The 10,025-nt window shown below is 39.9% G+C and overlaps 1 long non-coding RNA gene across 1 annotated transcript; it reads left to right on the forward strand.

Annotated features, from left to right (window-relative positions):
- The first annotated feature begins 1,269 nt into the window (after positions 1–1,269).
- Positions 1,270–7,773, forward strand: LOC122179919. Its single transcript, XR_006178864.1, has 3 exons — positions 1,270–5,106; positions 6,312–6,416; positions 7,158–7,773. It is a non-coding gene; the product is annotated as an uncharacterized LOC122179919 (long non-coding RNA).
- The last annotated feature ends 2,252 nt before the right edge of the window (positions 7,774–10,025 follow it).

The following is a 10,025-nucleotide window of genomic DNA, read 5'->3' on the forward strand; positions in this document are numbered from 1 at the left end:
GAGCTGATGACTGTACTGGCACACAAAAAGCCTCACTAAACTGGCCATTAAGAAGGTGGGGAATGACTGAGAATTTTCAGAGCTAGCCACAAAGAGCTGGTTTTGCAAAAGCAGAGGTTTCTCTGCTAGGACAGAAACTAACAACACTCTGACCTCTAAGCTCTTCCTGACTTACTCATCAGTGTTTATGGCATTAGAGACTTGACAGTGGCTTTCATAGACCACATCACCCTCTTACTAAATATTTTTCTCCAGAACTTCACAGCCAGGTGTTGTAAACAGTGATCATGTCATCCACAGATAGAATATGAGTACAAGCAAGGAATATTTGGGAAAAGCCACTTTAGAAGAGGGGTTCTTCACAAATGGAAGTGGTGAACAGAGAATGGTGAACAGATTAAAAAATGTCATTTTGAGAAAAGTAGACAAACATGGTTTGGAAAATATCAGTTCCCATCAAAATAGGTTTTTTTTTGTTTGTTTTGTTTGTTTGTTTTTTGCCACAGTACCTTTCTTGTCAGCACCTGCCCTTCCTTCTCTGCCACCCTCAAAAAAGGACAATATTTTCAATTTGATTTCAATGCCTTAATTATGTAGTAATATAAATACAGTAATTAAAATTAAAAAAAAAAAAAACTGATTTACTATTGAAAATGCAAGGTTTAGGGTGAATTAGTCACATGATTAGCTTTCCTAGTGCAAAATGCTGAAACAAAGTACTATTTATATTAAAAAGGAGACCTTTTTTAGTGAGAAAGTCTTGTAGGAGTACATCCATATCATATCAGCTGTTATGAAATGATGTCAATGCTGTTATAAGATATTCATTCTTTTTAATAGGATTAATATGAACTCAGCAGTTACCATTTTAAAAAGACAATGTTTTTATTTTGTAAGGACATTACTTTATTTTTAGCTCTTTATAATGTTCATTTAGAGAGTACAATGACATTACCCAGTGTGAATTTTATATGAATGTCAGTACAGTCTCTCTAGGTGAAAATTACCCCTAAAAAGTGTCCAAGACCATGTCAGGCAAGATCACCTGCTTGTGAAAGCTGTTTTCTAGGATGTTCTAACACATCTTTTCTCTCCAACAGAGACAGGACTACCACAAGGGACATGCAGCACTGTGGATTACAATTGTTCTGTTTATTGCACTAGGTTGCTAAATTATTTAAAACTTGACAACTGTCCTGAAGATACTGCAGCATTTCTGCAGATTGTTTCAGTGTGAAACAGAATGCAGGGGATCTGCCAGCCTGTACGCTGGCATGCAGGATGATGTACATATATCAGTAACAGCTCAGAAATCAGCATTTTGATTATGTGAAGTACTTTTTGCCTTCATTTTCAGTTTCTAAACTTGTTATGACTCAACAGAATCATAACAAAGTTATGAAGTTGGACAAAGTAAAGGGAAACCAAAACATCTTCATTGACTGGCAGCCTTCTGCCAGAAGATGCTACAATTGCAGGGTAACTTTGATGCAATTGCTCTGAGTTATCACATATTTTACGTATGTGCATATCCAAAAAAGATGGAAAGAGGCGTTACCTTAGGCTCTCAACAGGACAAGAGGTAATGGCCTTAAATTGCATGGGGGCTGAGGGGAGACATGTCAGGTTGGATATTAGGAAAAATTTCTTCTCAGAAAGGGTGGTGATGCACTTGAAGAGGATGCCAAGAGAGTTGGTAGAGTCACTGCTCCAGGAGATGCTCAAGAAGCATGGAGGTATGGCACTGAGAGACACAGTTTAGTGGGCAATATTGGTGGCAGGTGGATGGTTGGACTAGATGATCTTGGAGGTCTTTTACAACTTTAATGATCCTGTGATTCTTAAAATTATACAATTGATTGTTAATTTGGGTATAGGCTGTTCTGGAAGAAAAGAGATCAGAAAAGGAGCAAAAATAACCCTTCAAAACTAGAAGAGAAAACCAGCTGAGCACCCTAAAACTCTGAACTTGGAATTCATAAGGCAGATGCAAGTGATCCCCAGAGGGCAAACGTAATCGTTGGGATTCTCAAAATTCCCTGCCTGTCTGCCACATCTTTCTCTTTGGGTCTTGCTTAGCTTTCTGCGTTTGAGCCAATCAGGAAGTTGGCAAAATAAAGATCATTCTGTAAGGGCCCCTTGTAAGGCCCCATCTGGAGTACTGTGTCCAGTTCTGGGGCCCCCAGCACAAGAAGGATGTGAAGCTGGTAGGATGGGTTCAAAAGAGGGCTACAAAGATGATCAGAGAAAAAAAAAGTTGAGGGATTTTGGCTTGTTTAGCTTGGAGAAGAAAGTGTTCAGAGAAGACCTCATCACGGATTTCCAATACTTAAAGGGAGTTTACAAGCATTAGGGAGACAGACTTTTACGAAGTCAGAAGACAGGACAATGAGGAAGGGCTTTAATCTAAAAGAAGGGAGATGGAGGTTAGATGTTAGGAAGAGATTTTTTACTCAGAGGGCAGTGAGACACTGACACAGGCTGTCTGGAGTGGTTGTGGATGTCCCATTCCTGCAGACATTCAAGGCCATGTTGAATAGGGCCCTGGGCAACCTGATCGGGTGGGCGGCAACCTGCCAACAGCAAGTGTTCTGAACAAGATGATCTTTAAGGTCCCTTCCAACCTAAGCCATCTGTGGATAAAACGAGCCACATCCTGTCCCTCCCTCTATACTTTTATCATGCTGAGACCTCCAGCTCCCAAAATGTGGTGCAAGTCACGGGAAGGGCTAGGGGAGTCAAACTCTCTGAAATTAGAATTTCAGATAGTGAGCTGATGCTTTCTTCCTCAAAAAATGCAAAATAACCCAACAATGCTTCCCATTAATTCCCCACATTCCCATGTTTTGAAGGCTCACAAAGAATGAGTTCTGTACTGCTGGCACCCCAGCAGGCTGAGCTTCCAGTTGGGCAGTGGGGCAGGAGCCAAGAGTGCAGAGCATCTCAGGGCACTGCTACCTGCGCTCCTTCCTGCTGAACCTCTGCCAGCAGCCTCCGCCAGCACAGCAGAGCCATGGAGGAACTGAACAGCATGTTTGTAAGCTAAACAGGAAGGGAAGCATGCCAGACACTTACATCACCTGACAGATGTGCTTCTCAAGCATGCAAGTTTATTTAAGGCTTTTTCATGGTGTGTGCTGACCCAAAATCAATAAATAAATGAATAAATAAATAAAAGGGGGAGGGACAGGGGGAGAAAGGAAGGAAGGAAAGAAAGAGAGAGAGAATTGGTGTCATGCTCAACATGTTTTGCACCCTGTAAAAGGGAATTAAGTGACTGAAGCTCCCCGCCTCCCTCTTCTTTATGTCTGGAAGTGAGCCCTTCTGAAACACTATAGCTACTGGCTGCACAGCCACACATAATAACATGGTAGCAACACATAAACCTGTCAGTCTTGGATGGAAATAGATGGTTAGGCTGAGGGGGTAAACAGACTAAATCAATTTGAACATGCATGTTAAGGACTGTGAAAGGGCAGAGTTTAGTGCTGCTAGGCTGGAAAACATTTGTCTCTGTCTCGTTGTATTTCCCTGCCATTCAGCGGCATCCACCCACAGGCCTCTCGCTTGGCTCCAGTCAGGCTCCACGGCTGATTAATGGCAGCTGGAGGTGTCCAGTAATTTCCTCACCTTATAATAAACTACAACCCAAAACAGAGGTTCCCCTCAGGCCCACATTTAACATAGCTCTACTTACTACCAGGAGAAAGCCAATTATCATGTGTCTGCTCACGGCTTAAGTGAGCAGGTTTAAGTGGCTTTGAGAGGTTACTTAGCTGACTTTGGGCATATCATCTTTGTCTGTGGCAGAGTAAACAAGGCTCAGATAACATCTGCATCACTCTTGCAAAGGAATTGTACAAAAAGAAGAAAGCGGGAAGAAAGGGGGAAGAAAGGGGGGCATCCTCACAACTGGAATATAGCCTCCTTTAAAAAAATCTTAACAGCAATATGATCTTAAAAACAGATTTTTTTTCTCTAATTCAAATCCCAGGGTCACCAATGCACACAATTACAATTTCAGTGTCTGAGGCTTAAGCAATCAGTCTGGCTCACCACTTCCTACCCAAGGGTGCCCAATAAAGTGTTTTATATGAAGAGACATCCTTAACAAGAACTTTTCCAGATTTTGCTAGCAATTAAAGCAGAGCCTTGTTACTGAAGGAGTGGCATAGCTTTGTGCCTCAGTATTGAGTACAAAGGCAGTATTGTTTACATGGGCATCATTCTGACTACACAGTATTACCTCTATATTTGTAATGATAGCTCAACTATCTACTTGACTAATAGGATGGAGGCCTGGCTGTCAACAACTGATAGCAGTATTTAGAGCATGAGATAATCTATCACTCTAATAAATAAGAAAAGCTTAACATAAGAAAATGCAGTTAAAACCACAGAACTATTCTGTGTGCACCCAGCAGTGCCACTAAAATGGAACAAGGCATCAGCCAACATAAGAAGAGTTTCTTTTACCGGCAGCTGATTGCAGTTTCTTTTCCCTAGGATACAATGGTGAAGTTGATGGAACTAATGAGTGGAAATTAGGTATTCTGTGGACAGAAGAGCTTGTAACTTCATGTGTGATACAGCACCATGTGCCGTGTGCGCATGTGTATAGCACCATATTTGATGTAAGGAAGAGTAATGCAACCGAATGCAGATTTCTACCTTTCATGTATATAAGTGAAAGAATATCAAGGTAGATGCACAAAGAATACTGGAATAATGTTTGATTTGTAATGTGCAGCAAAAAGGTGAAATAAGTCTGAGTATACCACTATTTCAGCACACAGGCTATAGCAAGCAATGCAGATGCCAACATTCTTGCAGTAGTACTTCCTTTCTATAGGGACAGGATATACACGATGCCAAAAAAAGGAATGGTGTTCCATATGGTTTGACAGGTCCTGTTAATACCTGCGGTTCTTAATCTCTGTCAAAATGTGAAAATGAAAAAAATGCTTCTGTTTATGTGCCCAAGTGTGCTTTTCTGCAGGAACAAATCCAATTAGCATGTGGACACTGAGGAAAGATTGTCAGACACAGAGCATTGCTGTCAATGTCTGGTCACACAGGCAACTGCTGGCACTAGAGGATTAAAAGGTAACATAATGATTTCTTCAAAAGTATTACAACAGCTTGGGAGGAAACCCATTTTCCAGACATCTGTGCAAATGGATTTTCCATTCTCTTCAAAGGTTTTTTCTGTTCCTCCTCTATCTTCCCTTCCTGAGGCACAGATCATCAGAAAAAAAATTTAAAACAATTCTGGATGTTGCTTTTATGCAACATATCCCTTATGTAAAAGGCATTTCTGCCACAGATGTCACTACATGCAACTTTCCAGTAAGTTAGAAACTCAGTAAGTAAAAACAGGGAAGAAATGCATATACAAAAGGCAATACTTCAGGAATTGGCGTTTTCAGTTGTGTTAGAGAAGCCATTTTATGGAAGGTACTGCTTCTAACCACTAAGTTACAAGCAAGAACAACTTCAAGCAATGCTTTCTAAAAGCAGGGAAGGAGGGAAGCTTGTCTTATCAAAAAGCTGCTCGTGTTTTTTTTCACTGTTGTTCTAAATGCTGAGGCTCAAGCACAGAGTTTATATCTCTTCTCAAAGAGGGCTTCCTACATAAAATCTCACATTACTTTTACGATCTCAAAAGTCTACATATGTGGCAGGTCAAGCCTACACATTAGCAATTACAGGACCACACTGGAAATTACACTTTCCTTAGCCACATAATTCTGTTTAAAATTATGAATGTCTTAAATTCAAGGCCATGTGAAATATCAACTCTTCCAAATACACACACAGTACATAGCTTATTTTCTAGGCGTATTTAAGCTTTCTGACTGATGAAGAGTCTCCCATATTGGACTCCAGAAGGTAGGTATAGAAGCAGGTATAACAGATTCCCAAATATTGTCTCAGAAGCATAGTAATTTTGCAAGCATTTGGCTCAAAAATAAGCAACCATGACAATTTAACATCATACAGTTAAGTAGCTTCCTAATACAAACTGCAATAGACACACTATGAGAAGTTGCAGAAAGGTCTCATCTCTAACTAGCAAATAAGTAGTATAATTAGCATGAACCATGTAAGAATTGAATCTGATAAGTATTCTGTCATCATCAGTATAGACTATATTAGCTATTAGCACTTACTGTATTAGGTTTTGCATTAAAGAGAAATAAGTATTTTTTCTCTGAATATTAATTATACATTTTACATATGGTGTTAAACAAATGCTTTGCTTTTTCCGCATGGGAGAAATATTAATAAGTCCTGTACTTTTCTTTCAGTTTTATGCCAAATAAAAAACAATCTGTTCAGAAACTAGGCATACCAGAAGCAAGCTCAGAGTGCACAATGCTGCCCAAGAGAAGGATATTTGTTGCTTTGCAGAAGTAAGCTTTCCCATGCCTTTTCTGTGTTCCCTGTCCCCATTGCTCAGTCAGCCAATGCACTCCTAAGTAATCATAGAATCAACCACAAAATCATCTAGGTTAGAAAGACCATTAAAATCACATAGTCCAGCCGTGTACCTATGCCTGTGACCGCTCTAGACCAAGTCGCTCAGCATGATATCTACCCTTTTCTTGAACACCTCCAGAGATGGTGACTCCAAGCAAGCTGCTGTGCTGCACATCACATACCAATCCATAAAGGGTCAGTCAATGAGGCAAGAATTTCTTGGCAGTTGGCAGCCTTCTGGCCTGCCTTTTTCCTTGGGCCAAGAATAGGCTCTCCATTCCTCAGAAGAAACAACCAGAGAAAAAAAATGGAGATGCCTTAGTTTTCCACTGGAAGGAAACTATACATAAGCCTATTTCTTGTGTTACGGCTACAGAAGGAGGTGAGACCTCAATCCTCTAGTGTAGGTTACTGAAGTTCAGGGCATGTAGTGCTAGATACTATATTGCCATATCTACAGCCAAGTTGTAAAAGCTATAAAAGAAGAGAGATGGGAATTTTTAAAATGTGGTTCACTTGACCTTGAAAACAGGTCAACACATTCACTTTATCACCAACTACCCTGTCCTATAGTCGAAGTTCCCACATTTCTCCGTTGTCTCTGAAAGCAGCAGAGTATAAGTTCAAAGATTTAGAGATGTACACATGGTCATGTTGCTTCTTTTCCTTTTCAGCTAAACGCACGGCCAACCAGGCCACCCCTCTCCTGGATTCCTACTTCACCATGCCATATCTTTTTCGGCCATGACTGTACTTCGCTTATGAAAAACAGTTATCTTAATCCTCCTAATGTTGCTATTTCACCTTTGTGATAGTTGCACTGGTTCTGCTCTTAGGACTCTGATTAATTTCCTTTCCCGAGTGAGATGTCTGTATGTATGTCAGAGCACGTTTGGTCCTTTTCATTCAGGAATTTTGTTGGGAAACACAGAATTTCTTTCTCCTGTCAATTTGTAGTAGCTATTATTATGGATTTCCATTTTTTTTTTCACAACACATGCTGATGAGACCATGGGGTGGGCTTTGTGGTCAGTATTAGTCAATCTACTTAAAAGAAGAAAAGTGGTAGAGAAAATGAGCTTTATAGAGGATATGGAACATTTCAACAGTCTACAGTGTGACAGAGAGCGCACAAAATACAGCAGAGCTTATGTGCTGGGCCAAAGTAACTAGTGAATCCGAGATAATAACAGCAATATTTCTTGTTATCAGTGATATTCAGAAAAAATATTAGAAAGGTTCTGATTTTATTGTATAGATAGTTATATTTCAGTGAACACTTGAAAGACCTTGGAGAAAAGGTATATGCTTTTTCAGAGAAAAATGAGCCATTTGATTCTTTTTCTTTCAAGACGTATACCAGTAAAAGTATCCAGAAAAAAAAAATAAAAAAACTTATGTTACTGAAGAAAAATGTTACTAAAAAAAGGAAAAGACTAAAAGCAACTTTTGCTCACAAAGTTTCCAGTGATTTTTTTTACTGCCAGTATTATTTATATGTCTAAAATGCTCGCAAATGTAAAACTCAGTGCTAGAAGTTCTGACCTGTTAATCTTGCAGACACTAAGACAGCTCTGTAACAGTTAATCTCCACATAAAATTCAAGTCTGATTTATTTCCTCTCCAACTTCACCTTTTCCTGATTTCATAAAATATTTTGTACTTATGGCATTAGCGTCAGATCAGTACAGGACTGTGCTTAGCACAAAACACAGAGTTAATGACCGCCATCCATATTTATTAGGAGGGGCAAGAACATCCAGTGATTTTCTAGACAACAAGAAGCTATCTTACATCACTCATCAGTGCATAAGTGAAGCCAAAGTTGAGCATGATCACATAGGCTATGCAAGTTCTCTCTATAAACAAGAAAAGCTTTATGGGTAGTTATATTTTCTCTTATGGTATGCTATGTTAGGAAAAGAAATCTTTAAGGCACAGAAGTGCTTTTTAAGATCTTGTGAGGTTTTTCCCCCCAAATAAGTCTATCCTACTAATAAAATCTGCTTCTCCCTTCTAATCTTTCCTCTCTGATATCCTTTAAACATCCTAGCTATAACAACGTTACAATTTTCTATGTATCTTCTGGCTCCCCCTTCTCTATCAAATGAAATACGAGCTGCATGTCTCGCAAAAACTGGTTGTAAAGCTACCCCTGCATCCACATTCAAATCCCCTCTGAACCAACCATGAGGGACTGCTAAAAACATAAGCTGCTGATGTGCTGTGACAGCTGGTCTGCCTCTCCCTGTACTTCTGCTGCTGCTTACAAAAGGCCTGCAGAAACCGGTTTTTCATTATTCGTTTTACTGGTTTCGCATCTAATCCAACAGGCCTCTGGTTCATGACCCGGGTTCCTAAGTGATACCATTAAACAAATAATACTAATAAAGGTAGCCTGTATGGTGCCTGGGCAATCTCTGCACGGACTGCATCTTGTGTTACTTGGATTTTTATTTTTCTAAGGACAAAATTTTTCAGTTTGAAATGAAGTCTTCCCTCTGCATCACAAAACTGGATTTTTTTGCAGAAGAAGGTGTTTGTGTAATCACAAATGACAATGACATGAAAATGCAGTTAATTTATATTTTGGGCACATTATTAACCTCACTTGTAGCACACTTCTTTCTTCTTCAGACTGCACATAGACACCAGCAAACAAAACTTATTGTCTCTCCACTAACAGCAGAAAAGTATATGCATCGTTCTGGAGATTTCCCCCAACAACGGAGGCGTTTACTTCAGACTTCACCTAATGCCCACCAGTGTCAATCAGAATTCTCTATCAGCTTTAACACACATGAAATTCTCTGACAATTTTAATGGAATTATTGGGGAAGAGATTTTCAGGCTTAGAAAGACTCCTTAGTAAAGAGAGCTGGGAAAAGCTAATGTTTTGGCACTGAGTTGAATCTGCCTCAAAGATGGATGCAAGCCTACATTCGTTAATTTTATGTACTGAGGCTCTGGCTTACAAGCCTGCCTTTGAACCCAGGAACCTTGCAAAGCTGGGCTGCACAGTTAAGGGGCTGAGCTCTTTACCGACCTCCCTAGCTCCTTCAAATATCTCCCAAAGCCATAATACTACTCCTTCTGTGCCAAGATTACGTGTTCCCATACTAGGGAAGGGGCGAACAAAGTCCAAAAGAAAAGGGAAAGCTGGTCTCCTGTCAGAGTCTCGGCTTATCTCAGCAGCCCCCTATTTTTAACTCGATTGCAAACGATATCTGTGATCAAAGGGCCAGAACCCCTGGAGGAGCTTAGGCGAACAGCGTGGTGGCCGCAATTCTTCCTGATGATTTGTAAGCAGGAAAGGACTTTTGACATGAAAGACAGCTTAAACAGCACAAGAATAGCAATAAACCAGCTGTAAAATGCTTAACATTGCCCTTGAACTAATGCAAATTGTTCCAAACAATTTTATTTTCTTTTTCTTTCTTCTCTTTTTTCTTTTTTGTTTTTCTTTTTTTTTTTTTCCTCTTTGCAGTCCCTTGGTGCCCTGCTGGGACATTTAAACAGTCACATGCTCACCATACAAAAGC

The sequence above is a fragment of the Lagopus leucura genome, unplaced genomic scaffold (genome assembly GCF_019238085.1).
Source record: "Lagopus leucura isolate 7727_CA_CO unplaced genomic scaffold, USGS_WTPT01 Super-Scaffold_100004, whole genome shotgun sequence".
In the NCBI taxonomy this organism is placed as follows: Eukaryota; Metazoa; Chordata; class Aves; order Galliformes; family Phasianidae; genus Lagopus; species Lagopus leucura.